The sequence below is a fragment of the Lonchura striata genome, chromosome 13, assembly GCF_046129695.1.
Source record: "Lonchura striata isolate bLonStr1 chromosome 13, bLonStr1.mat, whole genome shotgun sequence".
NCBI classification, from domain to species: Eukaryota; Metazoa; Chordata; class Aves; order Passeriformes; family Estrildidae; genus Lonchura; species Lonchura striata.
The window spans coordinates 1082591-1103970 of record NC_134615.1 but is presented as its reverse complement, the minus strand read 5'-3'; positions in this window follow the sequence as shown (position 1 = coordinate 1103970).

Here is a 21380-nt window from a genome sequence, read left to right as displayed (position 1 = left end):
CGGCGTCTTTCGGCTGAAGCAGCGCTTCGGAGCGTACGGCTGCCGCTCCGCTGTTGTGTGCGCGAAGCAGCCGCTTCTCCTGCTCCGGGAGCCGGACAGAGCGGTAGCTTGCACGAGGGCGAAGAACGAAGCCGCAGAGCACCGGGCTTCTGCGCGCACCCTAAGGACTGCTAGAGGATTGTGGTGGCCGCTCGCCTGCCTCTTCAATTCTCTTCTAGCATCCTTATGGAAGGTGTTCCAGGACAAATTCCCTGAGTTTTGAATTCCTCCTGATGCAGCCCCTCGTGGGAAACTCGTGCTCGTCCTCTGAGTCTCCGACATGCAGAGACCTCGATGGCAACTGCAGAAATGAAGGGCTGCGTTGAGTCGTCGAGTAGCAAGAACATAGCCAGCGCCTTGTGTTTGGGAGTCAGCAGCTGCTGGACTTTTGCGATTGCTTTCACTGTGCACTGAATGCCAGGACGGCATGTGCACGTTAAAACAACGAGCTGGGCAAGAGTAATCGAAAGATCACGGCCGTCAGAAAGCAGCTTATATATTGCCCTGGGAAGAGTACTGTTTTTGGAGTGTGCAGTAAAATCGTGTTTCTGGACAAGGGAGGCATAAGTGCGCTGCGCTCCTAAGCTATCTCCCTGCGAGACACACTGCCAAAGCTTTTCGCTATGATGCAGTCTAGTTGCACACGCACACTACGGCTCTCCGGAGCTGTCCGAAGCGAAGCGCCGGTGGCCGGCGTCTTTCGGCTGAAGCAGCGCTTCGGAGCGTAGGGCTGCCGCTCCGCTGCTGTGTGCGCGAAGCAGCCGCTTCTCCTGCTCCGGGAGCCGGACAGAGCGGTAGCTTGTACGAGGGCGAAGAACGTTGCCGCAGGGAGACGACATTGTGTGCACAGCTTTGCGACTGCTAGAGGACGGTGGCTAAAGCTACCTGCCTTTTCAATGCACTGCTGGCATGCTTTATTGAAGGTGTTCCGAGACAACTTTCCTGGGTTTTGACTTCGTCCTGATGCAGCCCCTCCTGGGAAATTGGTGCTCGTCCCAGAAGGCTCGAGATGCAGAAAACTCGATGGCAGCTGCAGAAATGAAGGACTCTGTTGAGGTGTGGAGAAGCAAGAACGTAGACAGCGCCTTGTGTTTGGGAGTCAGCAGCTGCTGGACTTTTGCGATTGCTTTCACTGTGCACTGAATTCCAGGAAGGCACGTGCACTCTGCAACAACGAGCTGCGCAAGAGTAATCGAAAGATCACGGCCATCAGAAAGCAGCTTATATATTGCCCTGGGAAGAGTACTGTTTTTGGAGTGTGCAGTAAAATCGTGTTTCTGGACAAGGGAGGCATAAGTGCGCTGCGCTCCTAAGCTATCTCCCTGCGAGACACAATGCCAAAGCTTTTCGCTATGATGCAGTCTAGTGCAGACCCACACTACAGCTCTCCGGAGCTGTCCGAAGCCAAGCGCCGGTGGCCGGCGTCTTTCGGCTGAAGCAGCGCTTCGGAGCGTACGGCTGCCGCTCCGCTGTTGTGTGCGCTAAGCAGCCGCTTCTCCAGCTCCGGCAGCCGGACAGAGCGGTAGCTTGTACGGGGGCGAAGAACGTTGCCGCAGGCAGACGACATTGTGTGCACAGCCTTGCGACTGCTAGGGGACGGTGGCTAAAGCTCCCTGCATTTTCAATGCACTGCTGGCATGCTTTATTGAAGGTGTTCCGAGACAACTTTCCTTGTTTTTGACTTCGTCCTGATGCAGCCCCTCCTGGGAAATTGGTGCTCGTCCCAGAAGGCTCGAGATAGAGAAAACTCGATGGCAGCTGCAGAAATGAAGGACTCTGTTGAAGTGTGGAGAAGCAAGAACATAGCCAGCGCCTTGTGTTTGGGAGTCAGCAGCTGCTGGACTTTTGCGATTGCTTTCACTGTGCACTGAATGCCAGGACAGCACGTGCACGTTAAAACAACGAGCTGGGCAAGAGTAATCGAAAGATTACGGCCGTCAGAAAGCAGCTTATATATTGCCCTGGGAAGAGTACTGTTTTTGGAGTGTGCAGTAAAATCGTGTTTCTGGACAAGGGAGGCATAAGTGCGCTGCGCTCCTAAGCTATCTCCCTGCGAGACACACTGCCAAAGCTTTTCGCTATGATGCAGTCTAGTTGCAGACGCACACTACGGCTCTCGGCTGCTGTCCGAAGCCAAGCGCCGGTGGCCGGCGTCTTTCGGCTGAAGCAGCGCTTCGGAGCGTAGGGCTGCCGCTCCGCTGCTGTGTGCGCGAAGCAGCCGCTTCTCCTGCTCCGGGAGCCGGACAGAGCGGTAGCTTGCACGAGGGCGAAGAACGTTGCCGCAGGGAGACGACATTGTGTGCACAGCTTCGCGACTGCTAGAGGACGGTGGCTAAAGCTACCTGCCTTTTCAATGCACTGCTGGCTTGCTTTATTGAAGGTGTTCCGAGACAACTTTCCTGGGTTTTGACTTCGTCCTGATGCAGCCCCTCCTGGGAAATTGGTGCTCGTCCCAGAAGGCTCAAGATACAGAAAACTCGATGGCAGCTGCAGAAATGAATGGCTGCGTTGAGTTGTCGAGAAGCAAGAACGTAGACAAGCGCCTTGTGTTTGGGAGTCAGCAGCTGCTGGACTTTTGCGATTGCTTTCACTGTGCTCTTAATGCCAGGAAGGCACGTGCACGCTGCAACAACCAGCTGGGCAAGAGTGGGCAGAAGAGAACGGGCGTCAGACAGCAGCTTACATAGTACCATGGAAAGAGCAGTGTTTTTGGAGTGTGCAGCAAATCCGTGTTTCTGGACAAGGGAGGCATAAGTGCGCTGCGCTCCTAAGCTATCTCCCTGCGAGACACACTGTCAAAGCTTTTCGCTATGATGCAGTCTAGTGCAGACGCACACTACGGCTCTCCGGAGCTGTCCGAAGCCAAGCGCCGGTGGCCGGCGTCTTTCGGCTGAAGCAGCGCTTCGGAGCGTACGGCTGCCGCTCCGCTCTTGTGTGCGCGAAGCAGCCGCTTCTCCTGCTCCGGGAGCCAGACAGAGCGGTAGCTTGTACGGGGGCGAAGAACGAAGCCGAAGAGCACCGGGCTTTTGCGCACGCCCGAGGGACTGCTAGAGGACGGTGGTGGCCGCTCGCCTGCCTCTTCAATTCCCTTCTAGCATCCTTATGGAAGGTGTTCCAGGACAATTTTCTGGAGTTTTGAATTCCTCCTGATGCAGCCCCTCGTGGGAAACTCGTGCTCGTCCTCTGAGTCTCCGACATGCAGAGACCTCGATGGCAACTGCAGAAATGAAGGGCTGCGTTGAGTTGTCGAGAAGCAAGAACATAGCCAGCGCCTTGTGTTTGGGAGTCAGCAGCTGCTGGACTTTTGCGATTGCTTTCACTGTGCACTGAATGCCAGGACGGCATGTGCACGTTAAAACAACGAGCTGGGCAAGAGTAATCGAAAGATCACGGCCGTCAGAAAGCAGCTTATATATTGCCCTGGGAAGAGTACTGTTTTTGGAGTGTGCAGTAAAATCGTGTTTCTGGACAAGGGAGGCATAAGTGCGCTGCGCTCCTAAGCTATCTCCCTGCGAGACACACTGCCAAAGCTTTTCGCTATGATGCAGTCTAGTGCAGACGCACACTACGGCTCTCCGGAGCTGTCCGAAGTCAAGCGCCGGTGGCCGGCGTCTTTCGGCTGAAGCAGCGCTTCGGAGCGTAGGGCTGCCGCTCCGCTGCTGTGTGCGCGAAGCAGCCGCTTCTCCTGCTCCGGGAGCCGGACAGAGCGGTAGCTTGCACGAGGGCGAAGAACGTTGCCGCAGGGAGACGACATTGTGTGCACAGCTTTGCGACTGCTAGAGGACGGTGGCTAAAGCTCCCTGCCTTTTCAATGCACTGCTGGCATGCTTTATTGAAGGTGTTCCGAGACAACTTTCCTGGGTTTTGACTTCGTCCTGATGCAGCCCCTCCTGGGAAATTGGTGCTCGTCCCAGAAGGCTCGAGATGCAGAAAACTCGATGGCAGCTGCAGAAATGAAGGACTCTGTTGAAGTGTGGAGAAGCAAGAACATAGCCAGCGCCTTGTGTTTGGGAGTCAGCAGCTGCTGGACTTTTGTGATTGCTTTCACTGTGCACTGAATGCCAGGACGGCATGTGCACGTTAAAACAACGAGCTGGGCAAGAGCAGGGAGGGATCACGGCCATCAGAAAGCAGCTTATATATTGCCCTGGGAAGAGTACTGTTTTTGGAGTGTGCAGTAAAATCGTGTTTCTGGGCAAGGGAGGCATAAGTGCGCTGCGCTCCTAAGCTATCTCCCTGCGAGACACACTGCCAAAGCTTTTCGCTATGATGCAGTCTAGTGCAGACGCACACTACGGCTCTCCGGAGCTGTCCGAAGCCAAGCGCCGGTGGCCGGCGTCTTTCGGCTGAAGCAGCGCTTCGGAGCGTAGGGCTGCCGCTCCGCTGTTGTGTGCGCGAAGCAGCCGCTTCTCCTGCTCCGGGAGCCGGACAGAGCGCTAGCTTGTACGAGGCCGAAGAACGTTGCCGCAGGGAGACGACATTGTGTGCACAGCCTTGGCAATTCTGGAGGACGGTGGCTAAAGCTCCCTGCCTTTTCAATGCACTGCTGGCATGCTTTATTGAAGGTGTTCCGAGACAACTTTGCTGGGTTTGACTTCTTCCTGATGAAGGAGGTGGAATCGGATGGTGTTTGGGATACTTCCTTCGATGTTTGGATTTCTTAAGGTCAGCCACCAGCTGAAGGCCAGTGACCTCTAGACACACACTCTGGCCCTTTTCCCTGAGATTTAAAATTCACCAGTCCAGGTTCCTGATGTCAGTTTGTACGGTACTCTTTGGCGTATCAAGGAAGCATAAGTTTGAGGTGGAGAGGATTTTGGTCTGGGGTCCATCCATAAATGTCGGGACTTTCTGCAACCAGATCACAGCCAAGTGCCAGGGGCCCCAGGGCACATCCTTTGGCCATTTTCCCTGGGAAAGAAAACTCACCAGTCCAGGTTGCTGATGTCAGTTAGTAGGGCTCCCTTGGGTCTATCAGGGCAGCACAAGTATGAAATGGGGACAACTTCAGTCTGCGATCCATCCTTCGATATAAGGAGTTTTTGCATTCAGGCACGAGCCCAGTGCCAGGGGCCCCTGGGCACAACCTTTGGCCATTTTCCCGGGGAAAGAAAACTCACCCGTCCAGGTTGCTGATGTCAGTTTGTAGGGCTTCCTTGGGTCTATCTGGGAAGCAGAAATTTGAGGAGGGGACAACTTCGGTCTGGGGTCCATCCTTCGATATAAGGATTATTTGCATTCAGGCCCCAGCCCAGTGCCAGGGGCCCCTGGGCACATCCTGTGGCCATTTTCCCTGGGAAAGAAAACTCACCAGTCCAGGTTGCTGATGTCTATTTGTAGGGCTCCCTTGGGTCTATCAGGGCAGCAAAACTTTGAGGAGGGGACAACTTTGGTCTGGGGTCCATCCTTCGATATAAGGATTTTTTGCAGTCAGGGCCCACCCCAGTGCCAGGGGCCCCTGGGCACATCCTGTGGCCATTTTCCCTGGGAAAGAAAACTCACCAGTCCGGGTTGCTGATGTCACTTTTTAGGGCTCCCTTGGGTCTATCTGGGCAGCACAACTTTGAGGAGGCGACAACTTCGGTCTGGGGTCCATCCTTCGTTATAATGATTTTTTGCATTCAGGCCCCACCCCAGTGCCAGGGGCCCCTGGGCACATGCTTTGGCCATTTTCCCTGGGAAAGAAAACTCACCAGTCCAGGTTGCTGATGTCAGTTTGTAGGGCTCCCTTGGGTCTATCAGGGCAGCACAACTTTGAGGAGGGGACAACTTCGGTCTGGGGTCCATCCTTCGATATAAGGATTTCTTGCAGTCAGGGCCCACCCCAGTGCCAGGGACCCCTGGGCACATGCTTTGGCCATTTTCCCTGGGAAAGAAAACTCACCAGTCCAGGTTGCTGATGTCAGTTTGTAGGGCTCCCTTGGGTCTATCAGGGCAGCACAACTATGAGGAGGGGACAACTTCGGTCTGGGGTCCATCCTTCGATATAAGGATTTTTTGCAGGCAGGCCCCACCCCAGTGCCAGGGGCCCCTGGGCACATGCTTTGGCCATTTTCCCTGGGAAAGAAAACTCACCAGTCCAGGTTGCTGATGTCAGTTTGTAGGGCTCCATTGGGTCTATCAGGGCAGCACAACTTTGAGGAGGGGACAACTTCGGTCTGGGGTCCATTCTTCGATATAAGGATTCTTTGCAGTCAGGCCCCAGCCCGCGGTCAGGGGCCCCTGGGCACATGCTTTGGCCATTTTCCCTGGGAAAGAAAACTCACCAGTCCAGGTTGCTGATGTCAGTTTGTAGGGCTCCCTTGGGTCTTTCTGGGAAGCAGAAATTTGAGGAGGGGACAACTTTGGTCTGCGATCCATCCTTCGATATAAGGATTTTTTCCATTCAGGCCCCACCCCAGTGCCAGGGGCCCCTGGGCACATCCTTTGGCCATTTTCCCTGGGAAAGAAAACTCACCAGTCCAGGTTGCTGATGTCAGTTTGTAGGGCTCCCTTGGGTCTTTCTGGGAAGCAGAAATTTGAGGAGGGGACAACTTCGGTCTGGGGTCCATCCTTCGATATAAGGATTTTTTTGCATTCAGGCCCCAGCCCAGTGCCAGGGGCCCCTGGGCACATCCTTTGGCCATTTTCCCTGGGAAAGAAAACTCACCAGTCCAGGTTGCTGATGTCAGTTTTTAGGCCTCCCTTGGGTCTATTAGGGCAGCACAAGTATGAGATGGGGACAATTTCAGTCTCGGCTCCATCCTTCGATATAAGAATTCTTTACAGTCAGGCCCCATCCCAGTGCCAGGGACCCCTGGGCACATGCTTTGGCCATTTTCCCTGGGAAAGAAAACTCACCAGTCCAGGTTGCTGATGTCAGTTTGTAGGGCTCCCTTGGGTCTATCAGGGCAGCACAACTTTGAGGAGGCGACAACTTCGGTCTGGGGTCCATCCTTCGATATAAGGATTTCTTGCAGTCAGGGCCCACCCCAGTGCCAGGGACACCTCGGCACATCCTGTGGCCATTTTCCCTGGGAAAGAAAACTCACCAGTCCAGGTTGCTGATGTCAGTTTGTAGGGCTCCCTTGGGTCTATCAGGGCAGCACAACTTTGAGGAGGGGACAACTTCGGTCTGTGATCCATCCTTCGATATAAGGATACTACGCAGTCAGGTCCCAGCCCAGTGCCAGAAGCCTCTTAGCAAATTCTTGGCCATTTCCCTGGGAAGGAAAAATCACCAGTCCAGGTTGCTGATGTCAGTTCGAAGGGCTCCCATAAGACTGGCTGGGCGGCACAAGTTTGAGCTTTCTCCCGGCGAGACAGAATGGCTAAGCTTTTCGCTATGATGCAGTCTAGTGCATACCCACACTCCGGCTCTCCGGAGCTGTCCGAAGCCAAGCGCCGGTGGCCGGCGTCTTTCGGCTGAAGCAGCGCTTCGGAGCGTACGGCTGCCGCTCCGCTGTTGTGTGCGCGAAGCAGCCGCTTCTCCTGCTCCGGGAGCCGGACAGAGCGGTAGCTTGCACGAGGGCGAAGAACGAAGCCGCAGAGCACCGGGCTTCTGCGCGCACCCTAAGGACTGCTAGAGGATTGTGGTGGCCGCTCGCCTGCCTCTTCAATTCTCTTCTAGCATCCTTATGGAAGGTGTTCCAGGACAAATTCCCTGAGTTTTGAATTCCTCCTGATGCAGCCCCTCGTGGGAAACTCGTGCTCGTCCTCTGAGTCTCCGACATGCAGAGACCTCGATGGCAACTGCAGAAATGAAGGGCTGCGTTGAGTCGTCGAGTAGCAAGAACATAGCCAGCGCCTTGTGTTTGGGAGTCAGCAGCTGCTGGACTTTTGCGATTGCTTTCACTGTGCACTGAATGCCAGGACGGCATGTGCACGTTAAAACAACGATCTGGGCAAGAGTAATCGAAAGATCACGGCCGTCAGAAAGCAGCTTATATATTGCCCTGGGAAGAGTACTGTTTTTGGAGTGTGCAGTAAAATCGTGTTTCTGGACAAGGGAGGCATAAGTGCGCTGCGCTCCTAAGCTATCTCCCTGCGAGACACACTGCCAAAGCTTTTCGCTATGATGCAGTCTAGTTGCACACGCACACTACGGCTCTCCGGAGCTGTCCGAAGCGAAGCGCCGGTGGCCGGCGTCTTTCGGCTGAAGCAGCGCTTCGGAGCGTAGGGCTGCCGCTCCGCTGCTGTGTGCGCGAAGCAGCCGCTTCTCCTGCTCCGGGAGCCGGACAGAGCGGTAGCTTGTACGAGGGCGAAGAACGTTGCCGCAGGGAGACGACATTGTGTGCACAGCTTTGCGACTGCTAGAGGACGGTGGCTAAAGCTACCTGCCTTTTCAATGCACTGCTGGCATGCTTTATTGAAGGTGTTCCGAGACAACTTTCCTGGGTTTTGACTTCGTCCTGATGCAGCCCCTCCTGGGAAATTGGTGCTCGTCCCAGAAGGCTCGAGATGCAGAAAACTCGATGGCAGCTGCAGAAATGAAGGACTCTGTTGAGGTGTGGAGAAGCAAGAACGTAGACAGCGCCTTGTGTTTGGGAGTCAGCAGCTGCTGGACTTTTGCGATTGCTTTCACTGTGCACTGAATTCCAGGAAGGCACGTGCACTCTGCAACAACGAGCTGCGCAAGAGTAATCGAAAGATCACGGCCATCAGAAAGCAGCTTATATATTGCCCTGGGAAGAGTACTGTTTTTGGAGTGTGCAGTAAAATCGTGTTTCTGGACAAGGGAGGCATAAGTGCGCTGCGCTCCTAAGCTATCTCCCTGCGAGACACACTGCCAAAGCTTTTCGCTATGATGCAGTCTAGTGCAGACCCACACTACGGCTCTCCGGAGCTGTCCGAAGCCAAGCGCCGGTGGCCGGCGTCTTTCGGCTGAAGCAGCGCTTCGGAGCGTAGGGCTGCCGCTCCGCTGTTGTGTGCGCTAAGCAGCCGCTTCTCCTGCTCCGGCAGCCGGACAGAGCGGTAGCTTGTACGGGGGCGAAGAACGTTGCCGCAGGCAGACGACATTGTGTGCACAGCCTTGCGACTGCTAGAGGACGGTGGCTAAAGCTCCCTGCCTTTTCAATGCACTGCTGGCATGCTTTATTGAAGGTCTTCCGAGACAACTTTCCTGGGTTTTGACTTCGTCCTGATGCAGCCCCTCCTGGGAAATTGGTGCTCGTCCCAGAAGGCTCGAGATAGAGAAAACTCGATGGCAGCTGCAGAAATGAAGGACTCTGTTGAAGTGTGGAGAAGCAAGAACATAGCCAGCGCCTTGTGTTTGGGAGTCAGCAGCTGCTGGACTTTTGCGATTGCTTTCACTGTGCACTGAATGCCAGGACAGCACGTGCACGTTAAAACAACGAGCTGCGCAAGAGTAATCGAAAGATTACGGCCGTCAGAAAGCAGCTTATATATTGCCCTGGGAAGAGTACTGTTTTTGGAGTGTGCAGTAAAATCGTGTTTCTGGACAAGGGAGGCATAAGTGCGCTGCGCTCCTAAGCTATCTCCCTGCGAGACACACTGCCAAAGCTTTTCGCTATGATGCAGTCTAGTGCAGACGCACACTACGGCTCTCCGGAGCTGTCCGAAGCCAAGCGCCGGTGGCCGGCGTCTTTCGGCTGAAGCAGCGCTTCGGAGCGTAGGGCTGCCGCTCCGCTGCTGTGTGCGCGAAGCAGCCGCTTCTCCTGCTCCGGGAGCCGGACAGAGCGGTAGCTTGCACGAGGGCGAAGAACGTTGCCGCAGGGAGACGACATTGTGTGCACAGCTTCGCGACTGCTAGAGGACGGTGGCTAAAGCTACCTGCCTTTTCAATGCACTGCTGGCTTGCTTTATTGAAGGTGTTCCGAGACAACTTTCCTGGGTTTTGACTTCGTCCTGATGCAGCCCCTCCTGGGAAATTGGTGCTCGTCCCAGAAGGCTCAAGATACAGAAAACTCGATGGCAGCTGCAGAAATGAAGGGCTGCGTTGAGTTGTCGAGAAGCAAGAACGTAGACAAGCGCCTTGTGTTTGGGAGTCAGCAGCTGCTGGACTTTTGCGATTGCTTTCACTGTGCTCTTAATGCCAGGAAGGCACGTGCACGCTGCAACAACCAGCTGGGCAAGAGTGGGCAGAAGAGAACGGGCGTCAGACAGCAGCTTACATAGTACCATGGAAAGAGCAGTGTTTTTGGAGTGTGCAGCAAATCCGTGTTTCTGGACAAGGGAGGCATAAGTGCGCTGCGCTCCTAAGCTATCTCCCTGCGAGACACACTGTCAAAGCTTTTCGCTATGATGCAGTCTAGTGCAGACGCACACTACGGCTCTCTGGAGCTGTCCGAAGCCAAGCGCCGGTGGCCGGCGTCTTTCGGCTGAAGCAGCGCTTCGGAGCGTACGGCTGCCGCTCCGCTCTTGTGTGCGCGAAGCAGCCGCTTCTCCTGCTCCGGGAGCCGGACAGAGCGCTAGCTTGTACGGGGGCGCAGAACGAAGCCGAAGAGCACCGGGCTTTTGCGCACACCCGAGGGACTGCTAGAGGACGGTGGTGGCCGCTCGCCTGCCTCTTCAATTCCCTTCTAGCATCCTTATGGAAGGTGTTCCAGGACAATTTTCTGGAGTTTTGAATTCCTCCTGATGCAGCCCCTCGTGGGAAACTCGTGCTCGTCCTCTGAGTCTCCGACATGCAGAGACCTCGATGGCAACTGCAGAAATGAAGGGCTGCGTTGAGTTGTCGAGAAGCAAGAACATAGCCAGCGCCTTGTGTTTGGGAGTCAGCAGCTGCTGGACTTTTGCGATTGCTTTCACTGTGCACTGAATGCCAGGACGGCATGTGCACGTTAAAACAACGAGCTGGGCAAGAGCAGGGAGGGATCACGGCCATCAGAAAGCAGCTTATATATTGCCCTGGGAAGAGTACTGTTTTTGGAGTGTGCAGTAAAATCGTGTTTCTGGGCAAGGGAGGCATAAGTGCGCTGCGCTCCTAAGCTATCTCCCTGCGAGACACACTGCCAAAGCTTTTCGCTATGATGCAGTCTAGTGCAGACGCACACTACGGCTCTCCGGAGCTGTCCGAAGCCAAGCGCCGGTGGTCAGCGTCTTTCGGCTGAAGCAGCGCTTCGGAGCGTACGGCTGCCGCTCCGCTGTTGTGTGCGCGAAGCAGCCGCTTCTCCTGCTCCGGGAGCCGGACAGAGCGGTAGCTTGTACGAGGCCGAAGAACGTTGCCGCAGGGAGACGACATTGTGTGCACAGCCTTGGCAATTCTGGAGGACGGTGGCTAAAGCTCCCTGCCTTTTCAATGCACTGCTGGCATGCTTTATTGAAGGTGTTCCGAGACAACTTTGCTGGGTTTGACTTCTTCCTGATGAAGGAGGTGGAATCGGATGGTGTTTGGGATACTTCCTTCGATGTTTGGATTTCTTAAGGTCAGCCACCAGCTGAAGGCCAGTGACCTCTAGACACACACTCTGGCCCTTTTCCCTGAGATTTAAAATTCACCAGTCCAGGTTCCTGATGTCAGTTTGTACGGTACTCTTTGGCGTATCAAGGAAGCATAAGTTTGAGGTGGAGAGGATTTTGGTCTGGGGTCCATCCATAAATGTCGGGACTTTCTGCAAGCAGATCACAGCCAGGTGCCAGGGGCCCCAGGGCACATCCTTTGGCCATTTTCCCTGGGAAAGAAAACTCACCAGTCCAGGTTGCTGATGTCAGTTAGTAGGGCTCCCTTGGGTCTATCAGGGCAGCACAAGTATGAAATGGGGACAACTTCAGTCTGCGATCCATCCTTCGATATAAGGAGTATTTGCATTCAGGCACGAGCCCAGTGCCAGGGGCCCCTGGGCACAACCTTTGTCCATTTTCCCGGGGAAAGAAAACTCACCCGTCCAGGTTGCTGATGTCAGTTTGTAGGGCTTCCTTGGGTCTATCTGGGAAGCAGAAATTTGAGGAGGGGACAACTTCGGTCTGCGATCCATCCTTCGATATAAGGATTATTTGCATTCAGGCCCCAGCCCAGTGCCAGGGGCCCCTGGGCACATCCTGTGGCCATTTTCCCTGGGAAAGAAAACTCACCAGTCCAGGTTGCTGATGTCTATTTGTAGGGCTCCCTTGGGTCTATCAGGGCAGCAAAACTTTGAGGAGGGGACAACTTTGGTCTGGGGTCCATCCTTCGATATAAGGATTTTTTGCAGTCAGGGCCCACCCCAGTGCCAGGGGCCCCTGGGCACATCCTTTGGCCATTTTCCCTGGGAAAGAAAACTCACCAGTCCAGGTTGCTGATGTCACTTTTTAGGGCTCCCTTGGGTCTATCTGGGCAGCACAACTTTGAGGAGGCGACAACTTCGGTCTGGGGTCCATCCTTCGTTATAATGATTTTTTGCATTCAGGCCCCACCCCAGTGCCAGGGGCCCCTGGGCACATGCTTTGGCCATTTTCCCTGGGAAAGAAAACTCACCAGTCCAGGTTGCTGATGTCAGTTTGTAGGGCTCCCTTGGGTCTATCAGGGCAGCACAACTATGAGGAGGGGACAACTTCGGTCTGGGGTCCATCCTTCGATATAAGGATTTCTTGCAGTCAGGGCCCACCCCAGTGCCAGGGACCCCTGGGCACATGCTTTGGCCATTTTCCCTGGGAAAGAAAACTCACCAGTCCAGGTTGCTGATGTCAGTTTGTAGGGCTCCCTTGGGTCTATCAGGGCAGCACAACTATGAGGAGGGGACAACTTCGGTCTGGGGTCCATCCTTCGATATAAGGATTTTTTGCAGGCAGGCCCCACCCCAGTGCCAGGGGCCCCTGGGCACATGCTTTGGCCATTTTCCCTGGGAAAGAAAACTCACCAGTCCAGGTTGCTGATGTCAGTTTGTAGGGCTCCCTTCGGTCTATCAGGGCAGCACAACTTTGAGGAGGGGACAACTTCGGTCTGGGGTCCATTCTTCGATATAAGGATTCTTTGCAGTCAGGCCCCAGCCCGCGGTCAGGGGCCCCTGGGCACATGCTTTGGCCATTTTCCCTGGGAAAGAAAACTCACCAGTCCAGGTTGCTGATGTCAGTTTGTAGGGCTCCCTTGGGTCTTTCTGGGAAGCAGAAATTTGAGGAGGGGACAACTTTGGTCTGCGATCCATCCTTCGATATAAGGATTTTTTCCATTCAGGCCCCACCCCAGTGCCAGGGGCCCCTGGGCACATCCTTTGGCCATTTTCCCTGGGAAAGAAAACTCACCAGTCCAGATTGCTGATGTCAGTTTGTAGGTCTCCCTTGGATCCATCAGGGCAGCACAACTATGAGGAGGGGACAACTTCGGTCTGGGGTCCATCCTTCGATATAAGGATTCTTTGCATTCAGGTCCGAGCCCAGTGCCTGGGGCCCCTGGGCACATCCTTTGGCCATTTTCCCTGGGAAAGAAAATTCACCAGTCCAGGTTGCTGATGTCAGTTTGTAGGGCTCCCTTGGGTCTATCAGGGCAGGACAACTTTGAGGAGGGGACAACTTCGGTCTGGGTTCCATGCTTCGATATAAGGATTATTTGCATTCAGGCCCCAGCCCAAGGACAGGGGCCCCTGGGCACAATCTTTGGCCATTTTCCCTGGGAAAGAAAACTCACCAGTCCAGGTTGCTGATGTCAGTTTGTAGGGCTCCCTTCGGTCTATCTGGGCAGCACATGTATGAGATGGGGACAATTCAGTCTGCGATCCATTCTTCGATATAAGGAATATTTGCATTCAGGCCCCAGCCCAGTGCCAGGGGCCCCTGGGCACATTCTTTGGCCATTTTCCCTGGGAAAGAAAACTCACCAGTCCAGGTTGCTGATGTCAGTTTGTAGGGCTCCCTTGTGTCTTTCTGGGAAGCAGAAATTTGAGGAGGGGACAACTTTGGTCTGGGGTCCATCCTTCGATATAAGGATTATTTGCATTCAGGCACGAGCCCAGTGCCAGGGGCCCCTGGGCACAACCTGTGGCCATTTTCCCTGGGAAAGAAAACTCACCAGTCCAGGTTGCTGATGTCACTTTGTAGGACTCCCTTGGGTCTATCAGGGCAGCACAACTTTGAGGAGGGGACAACTTCGGTCTGCGATCCATTCTTCGATATAAGGATTCTTCGCAGTCAGGACCCAGCCCGGGGTCAGGGGCCCCTGATCACATCCTTTGGCCATTTTCCCTGGGAAAGAAAACTCACCAGTCCAGGCTGCTGATGTCAGTTTGTAGGGCTCCCTTGGGTCTATCAGGGCAGCAAAACTTTGAGGAGGGGACAACTTTGGTCTGGGGTCCATCCTTCGATATAAGGATTTTTTGCAGTCAGGGCCCACCCCACTGCCAGGGGCCCCTGGGCACATCCTTTGGCCATTTTCCCTGGGAAAGAAAACTCACCAGTCCAGGTTGCTGATGTCACTTTGTAGGGCTCCCTTGGGTCTATCTGGGCAGCACAACTTGGAGGAGGCGACAACTTCGGTCTGGGGTCCATCCTTCGTTATAATGATTTTTTGCATTCAGGCCCCACCCCAGTGCCAGGGGCCCCTGGCACATGCTTTGGCCATTTTCCCTGGGAAAGAAAACTCACCAGTCCAGGTTGCTGATGTCAGTTTGTAGGGCTCCGTTGGGTCTATCTGGGCAGCACAACTTTAAGGAGGGGACAACTTCGGTCTGGGGTCCATCCTTCGATATAAGGATTTCTTGCAGTCAGGGCCCACCCCAGTGCCAGGGACCCCTGGGCACATGCTTTGGCCATTTTCCCTGGGAAAGAAAACTCACCAGTCCAGGTTGCTGATGTCAGTTTGTAGGGCTCCCTTGGGTCTATCAGGGCAGCACAACTATGAGGAGGGGACAACTTTGGTCTGGGGTCCATCCTTCGATATAAGGATTTTTTGCAGTCAGGGCCCACCCCAGTGCCAGGGGCCCCTGGGCACATGCTTTGGCCATTTTCCCTGGGAAAGAAAACTCACCAGTCCAGGTTGCTGATGTCAGTTTGTAGGGCTCCATTGGGTCTATCAGGGCAGCACAACTTTGAGGAGGGGACAACTTCGGTCTGTGATCCATCCTTCGATATAAGGATACTACGCAGTCAGGTCCCAGCCCAGTGCCAGAAGCCTCTTAGCAAATTCTTGGCCATTTCCCTGGGAAGGAAAAATCACCAGTCCAGGTTGCTGATGTCAGTTTGAAGGGCTCCCATAAGACTGGCTGGGCGGCACAAGTTTGAGCTTTCTCCCGGCGAGACAGAATGGCTAAGCTTTTCGCTATGATGCAGTCTAGTGCAGACGCACACTACGGCTCTCGGCTGCTGTCCTTAGCGAAGCGCCGGTGGCCGGCGTCTTTCGGCTGAAGCAGCGCTTCGGAGCGTAGGGCTGCTGCTCCGCTGTTGTGTGCGTGAAGCAGCCGCTTCTCCTGCTCCGGGAGCCGGACAGAGCGGTAGCTTGTACGGGGGCGAAGAACGAAGCCGCAGAGCACCGGGCTTCTGCGCACACCCGAAGGACTGCTAGAGGACCGTGGTGGCCGCTCGCCTGCCTCTTCAATTCCCTTCTAGCATCCTTATGGAAGGTGTTCCAGGACAAATTCCCTGAGTTTTGAATTCCTCCTGATGCAGCCCCTCGTGGGAAACTCGTGCTCGTCCTCTGAGTCTCCGACATGCAGAGACCTCGATGGCAACTGCAGAAATGAAGGGCTGCGTTGAGTTGTCGAGAAGCAAGAACATAGCCAGCGCCTTGTGTTTGGGAGTCAGCAGCTGCTGGACTTTTGCGATTGCTTTCACTGTGCACTGAATGCCAGGACGGCATGTGCACGTTAAAACAACGAGCTGGGCAAGAGTAATCGAAAGATCACGGCCGTCAGAAAGCAGCTTATATATTGCCCTGGGAAGAGTACTGTTTTTGGAGTGTGCAGTTAAATCGTGTTTCTGGACAAGGGAGGCATAAGTGCGCTGCGCTGCTATGCTTTCTCCCTGCAAGACACACTGCCAAAGCTTTTCGCTATGATGCAGTCTAGTGCAGACGCACACTACGGCTCTCGGCTGCTGTCCGAAGCGAAGCGCCGGTGGCCGGCATCTTTCGGCTGAAGCAGCACTTCGGAGCGTAGGGCTGCCGCTCCGCTGTTGTGTGCGCGAAGCAGCCGATTCTCCTGCTCTGGGAGCCGGACAGAGCGGTAGCTTGTACGGGGGCGAAGAACGTTGCCGCAGGGAGACGACATTGTGTGCACAGCCTTGCGACTGCTAGAGGACGGTGGCTAAAGCTACCTGCCTTTTCAATGCACTGCTGGCATGCTTTATTGAAGGTGTTCCGAGACAACTTTCCTGGGTTTTGACTTCGTCCTGATGCAGCCCCTCCTGGGAAATTGGTGCTCGTCCCAGAAGGCTCGAGATGCAGAAAACTCGATGGCAGCTGCAGAAATGAAGGACTCTGTTGAAGTGTGGAGAAGCAAGAACATAGCCAGCGCCTTGTGTTTGGGAGTCAGCAGCTGCTGGACTTTTGCGATTGCTTTCACTGTGCACTGAATTTCAGGAAGGCACGTGCACTCTGCAACAACGAGCTGGGCAAGAGTAATCGAAAGATCACGGCCGTCAGAAAGCAGCTTATATATTGCCCTGGGAAGAGTACTGTTTTTGGAGTGTGCAGTAAAATCGTGTTTCTGGACAAGGGAGGCATAAGTGCGCTGCGCTCCTAAGCTATCTCCCTGCGAGACACACTGCCAAAGCTTTTCGCTATGATGCAGTCTAGTGCAGACGCACACTACGGCTCTCCGGAGCTGTCCGAAGCCAAGCGCCGGTGGCCGGCGTCTTTCGGCTGAAGCAGCGCTTCGGAGCGTAGGGCTGCCGCTCCGCTGTTGTGTGCGCGAAGCAGCCGCTTCTCCTGCTCCGGGAGCCGGACAGAGCGGTAGCTTGCACGAGGGCGAAGAACGAAGCCGCAGAGCACCGGGCCTCTGCGCGCACCCTAAGGACTGCAAGAGAACGGTGGTGGCCGCTCGCCTGCCCCTTCAATTCCCTTCTAGCATCCTTATGGAAGGTGTTCCAGGACAAATTCCCTGAGTTTTGAATTCCTCCTGATGCAGCCCCTCGTAAGAAACACGTGCTCGTCCTCTGAGTCTCCGACATGCAGAGACCTCGATGGCAACTGCAGAAATGAAGGGCTGCGTTGAGTCGTCGAGAAGCAAGAACATAGCCAGCGCCTTGTGTTTGGGAGTCAGCAGCTGCTGGACTTTTGCGATTGCTTTCACTGTGCACTGAATTCCAGGACGGCATGTGCACGTTACAACAACGAGCTGGGCAAGAGTAGGAAGGGAGCACGGGCATCAGAGAGCATCTGGCATATTGCCCTGAAAAGAGTACTGTTTTTGGAGTGTGCAGTAAAATCGTGTTTCTGGACAAGGGAGGCATAAGTGCGCTGCGCTCCTAAGCTATCTCTCTGCGAGACACACTGCCAAAGCTTTTCGCTATGATGCAGTCTAGTTGCACACGCACACTACGGCTCTCCGGAGCTGTCCGAAGCCAAGCGCCGGTGGCCGGCGTCTTTCGGCTGAAGCAGCGCTTCGGAGCGTACGTCTGCCGCTCCGCTGTTGTGTGCGCGAAGCAGCCGCTTCTCCTGCTCCGGGAGCCGGACAGAGCGCTAGCTTGCACGAGGGCGAAGAACGTTGCCGCAGGCAGACGACATTGTGTGTACAGCCTTGCGACTGCTAGAGGACGGTGGCTAAAGCTCCCTGCCTTTTCAATGCACTGCTGGCATGCTTTATTGAAGGTGTTCCGAGACAACTTTCCTTGTTTTTGACTTCGTCCTGATGCAGCCCCTCCTGGGAAATTGGTGCTCGTCCCAGAAGGCTCGAGATGCAGAAAACTCGATGGCAGCTGCAGAAATGAAGGACTCTGTTGAAGTGTGGAGAAGCAAGAACATAGCCAGCGCCTTGTGTTTGGGAGTCAGCAGCTGCTGGACTTTTGCGATTGCTTTCACTGTGCACTGAATGCCAGGACGGCACGTGCACGCTGAAACAACGAGCTGCGCAAGAGTAATCGAAAGATCACGGCCGTCAGAAAACAGCTTATATATTGCCCTGGGAAGAGTACTGTTTTTGGAGTGTGCAGTAAAATCGTGTTTCTGGACAAGGGAGGCATAAGTGCGCTGCGCTCCTAAGCTATCTCCCTGCGAGACACACTGCCAAAGCTTTTCGCTACGATGCAGTCTAGTTGCAGACGCACACTACGGCTCTCGGCTGCTGTCCGAAGCCAAGCGCCGGTGGCCGGCGTCTTTCGGCTGAAGCAGCGCTTCGGAGCGTAGGGCTGCCGCTCCGCTGCTGTGTGCGCGAAGCAGCCGCTTCTCCTGCTCCGGGAGCCGGACAGAGCGGTAGCTTGCACGAGGGCGAAGAACGTTGCCGCAGGGAGACGACATTGTGTGCACAGCTTCGCGACTGCTAGAGGACGGTGGCTAAAGCTACCTGCCTTTTCAATGCACTGCTGGCTTGCTTTATTGAAGGTGTTCCGAGACAACTTTCCTGGGTTTTGACTTCGTCCTGATGCAGCCCCTCCTGGGAAATTGGTGCTCGTCCCAGAAGGCTCAAGATACAGAAAACTCGATGGCAGCTGCAGAAATGAAGGGCTGCGTTGAGTTGTCGAGAAGCAAGAACGTAGACAAGCGCCTTGTGTTTGGGAGTCAGCAGCTGCTGGACTTTTGCGATTGCTTTCACTGTGCTCTTAATGCCAGGAAGGCACGTGCACGCTGCAACAACCAGCTGGGCAAGAGTGGGCAGAAGAGAACGGGCATCAGACAGCAGCTTACATAGTACCATGGAAAGAGCAGTGTTTTTGGAGTGTGCAGCAAATCCGTGTTTCTGGACAAGGGAGGCATAAGTGCGCTGCGCTCCTAAGCTATCTCCCTGCGAGACACACTGTCAAAGCTTTTCGCTATGATGCAGTCTAGTGCAGACGCACACTACGGCTCTCCGGAGCTGTCCGAAGCCAAGCGCCGGTGGCCGGCGTCTTTCGGCTGAAGCAGCGCTTCGGAGCGTACGGCTGCCGCTCCGCTCTTGTGTGCGCGAAGCAGCCGCTTCTCCTGCTCCGGGAGCCGGACAGAGCGCTAGCTTGTACGGGGGCGAAGAACGAAGCCGAAGAGCACCGGGCTTTTGCGCACGCCCGAGGGACTGCTAGAGGACGGTGGTGGCCGCTCGCCTGCCTCTTCAATTCCCTTCTAGCATCCTTATGGAAGGTGTTCCAGGACAATTTTCTGGAGTTTTGAATTCCTCCTGATGCAGCCCCTCGTGGGAAACTCGTGCTCGTCCTCTGAGTCTCCGACATGCAGAGACCTCGATGGCAACTGCAGAAATGAAGGGCTGCGTTGAGTTGTCGAGAAGCAAGAACATAGCCAGCGCCTTGTGTTTGGGAGTCAGCAGCTGCTGGACTTTTGCGATTGCTTTCACTGTGCACTGAATGCCAGGACGGCATGTGCACGTTAAAACAACGATCTGGGCAAGAGTAATCGAAAGATCACGGCCGTCAGAAAGCAGCTTATATATTGCCCTGGGAAGAGTACTGTTTTTGGAGTGTGCAGTAAAATCTTGTTTCTGGACAAGGGAGGCATAAGTGCGCTGCGCTCCTAAGCTATCTCCCTGCGAGACACACTGCCAAAGCTTTTCGCTACGATGCAGTCTAGTGCAGACGCACACTACGGCTCTCCGGAGCTGTCCGAAGCCAAGCGCCGGTGGCCGGCGTCTTTCGGCTGAAGCAGCGCTTCGGAGCGTAGGGCTGCCGCTCCGCTGCTGTGTGCGCGAAGCAGCCGCTTCTCCTGCTCCGGGAGCCGGACAGAGCGGTAGCTTGCACGAGGGCGAAGAACGTTGCCGCAGGGAGACGACATTGTGTGCACAGCTTCGCGACTGCTAGAGGACGGTGGCTAAAGCTACCTGCCTTTTCAATGCACTGCTGGCTTGCTTTATTGAAGGTGTTCCGAGACAACTTTCCTGGGTTTTGACTTCGTCCTGATGCAGCCCCTCCTGGGAAATTGGTGCTCGTCCCAGAAGGCTCAAGATACAGAAAACTCGATGGCAGCTGCAGAAATGAAGGGCTGCGTTGAGTTGTCGAGAAGCAAGAACGTAGACAAGCGCCTTGTGTTTGGGAGTCAGCAGCTGCTGGACTTTTGCGATTGCTTTCACTGTGCTCTTAATGCCAGGAAGGCACGTGCACGCTGCAACAACCAGCTGGGCAAGAGTGGGCAGAAGAGAACGGGCGTCAGACAGCAGCTTACATAGTACCATGGAAAGAGCAGTGTTTTTGGAGTGTGCAGCAAATCCGTGTTTCTGGACAAGGGAGGCATAAGTGCGCTGCGCTCCTAAGCTATCTCCCTGCGAGACACACTGTCAAAGCTTTTCGCTATGATGCAGTCTAGTGCAGACGCACACTACGGCTCTCCGGAGCTGTCCGAAGCCAAGCGCCGGTGGCCGGCGTCTTTCGGCTGAAGCAGCGCTTCGGAGCGTAGGGCTGCCGCTCCGCTCTTGTGTGCGCGAAGCAGCCGCTTCTCCTGCTCCGGGAGCCGGACAGAGCGCTAGCTTGTACGGGGGCGAAGAACGAAGCCGAAGAGCACCGGGCTTTTGCGCACGCCCGAGGGATTGCTAGAGGACGGTGGTGGCCGCTCGCCTGCCTCTTCAATTCCCTTCTAGCATCCTTATGGAAGGTGTTCCAGGACAATTTTCTGGAGTTTTGAATTCCTCCTGATGCAGCCCCTCGTGGGAAACTCGTGCTCGTCCTCTGAGTCTCCGACATGCAGTGACCTCGATGGCAACTGCAGAAATGAAGGGCTGCGTTGAGTTGTCGAGAAGCAAGAACATAGCCAGCGCCTTGTGTTTGGGAGTCAGCAGCTGCTGGACTTTTGCGATTGCTTTCACTGTGCACTGAATGCCAGGACGGCATGTGCACGTTAAAACAACGAGCTGGGCAAGAGTAATCGAAAGATCACGGCCGTCAGAAAGCAGCTTATATATTGCCCTGGGAAGAGTACTGTTTTTGGAGTGTGCAGTAAAATCGTGTTTCTGGACAAGGGAGGCATAAGTGCGCTGCGCTCCTAAGCTATCTCCCTGCGAGACACACTGCCAAAGCTTTTCGCTATGATGCAGTCTAGTGCAGACGCACACTACGGCTCTCCGGAGCTGTCCGAAGCCAAGCGCCGGTGGCCGGCGTCTTTCGGCTGAAGCAGCGCTTCGGAGCGTAGGGCTGCCGCTCCGCTGCTGTGTGCGCGAAGCAGCCGCTTCTCCTGCTCCGGGAGCCGGACAGAGCGCTAGCTTGTACGAGGCCGAAGAACGTTGCCGCAGGGAGACGACATTGTGTGCACAGCCTTGGCAATTCTGGAGGACGGTGGCTAAAGCTCCCTGCCTTTTCAATGCACTGCTGGCATGCTTTATTGAAGGTGTTCCGAGACAACTTTGCTGGGTTTGACTTCTTCCTGATGA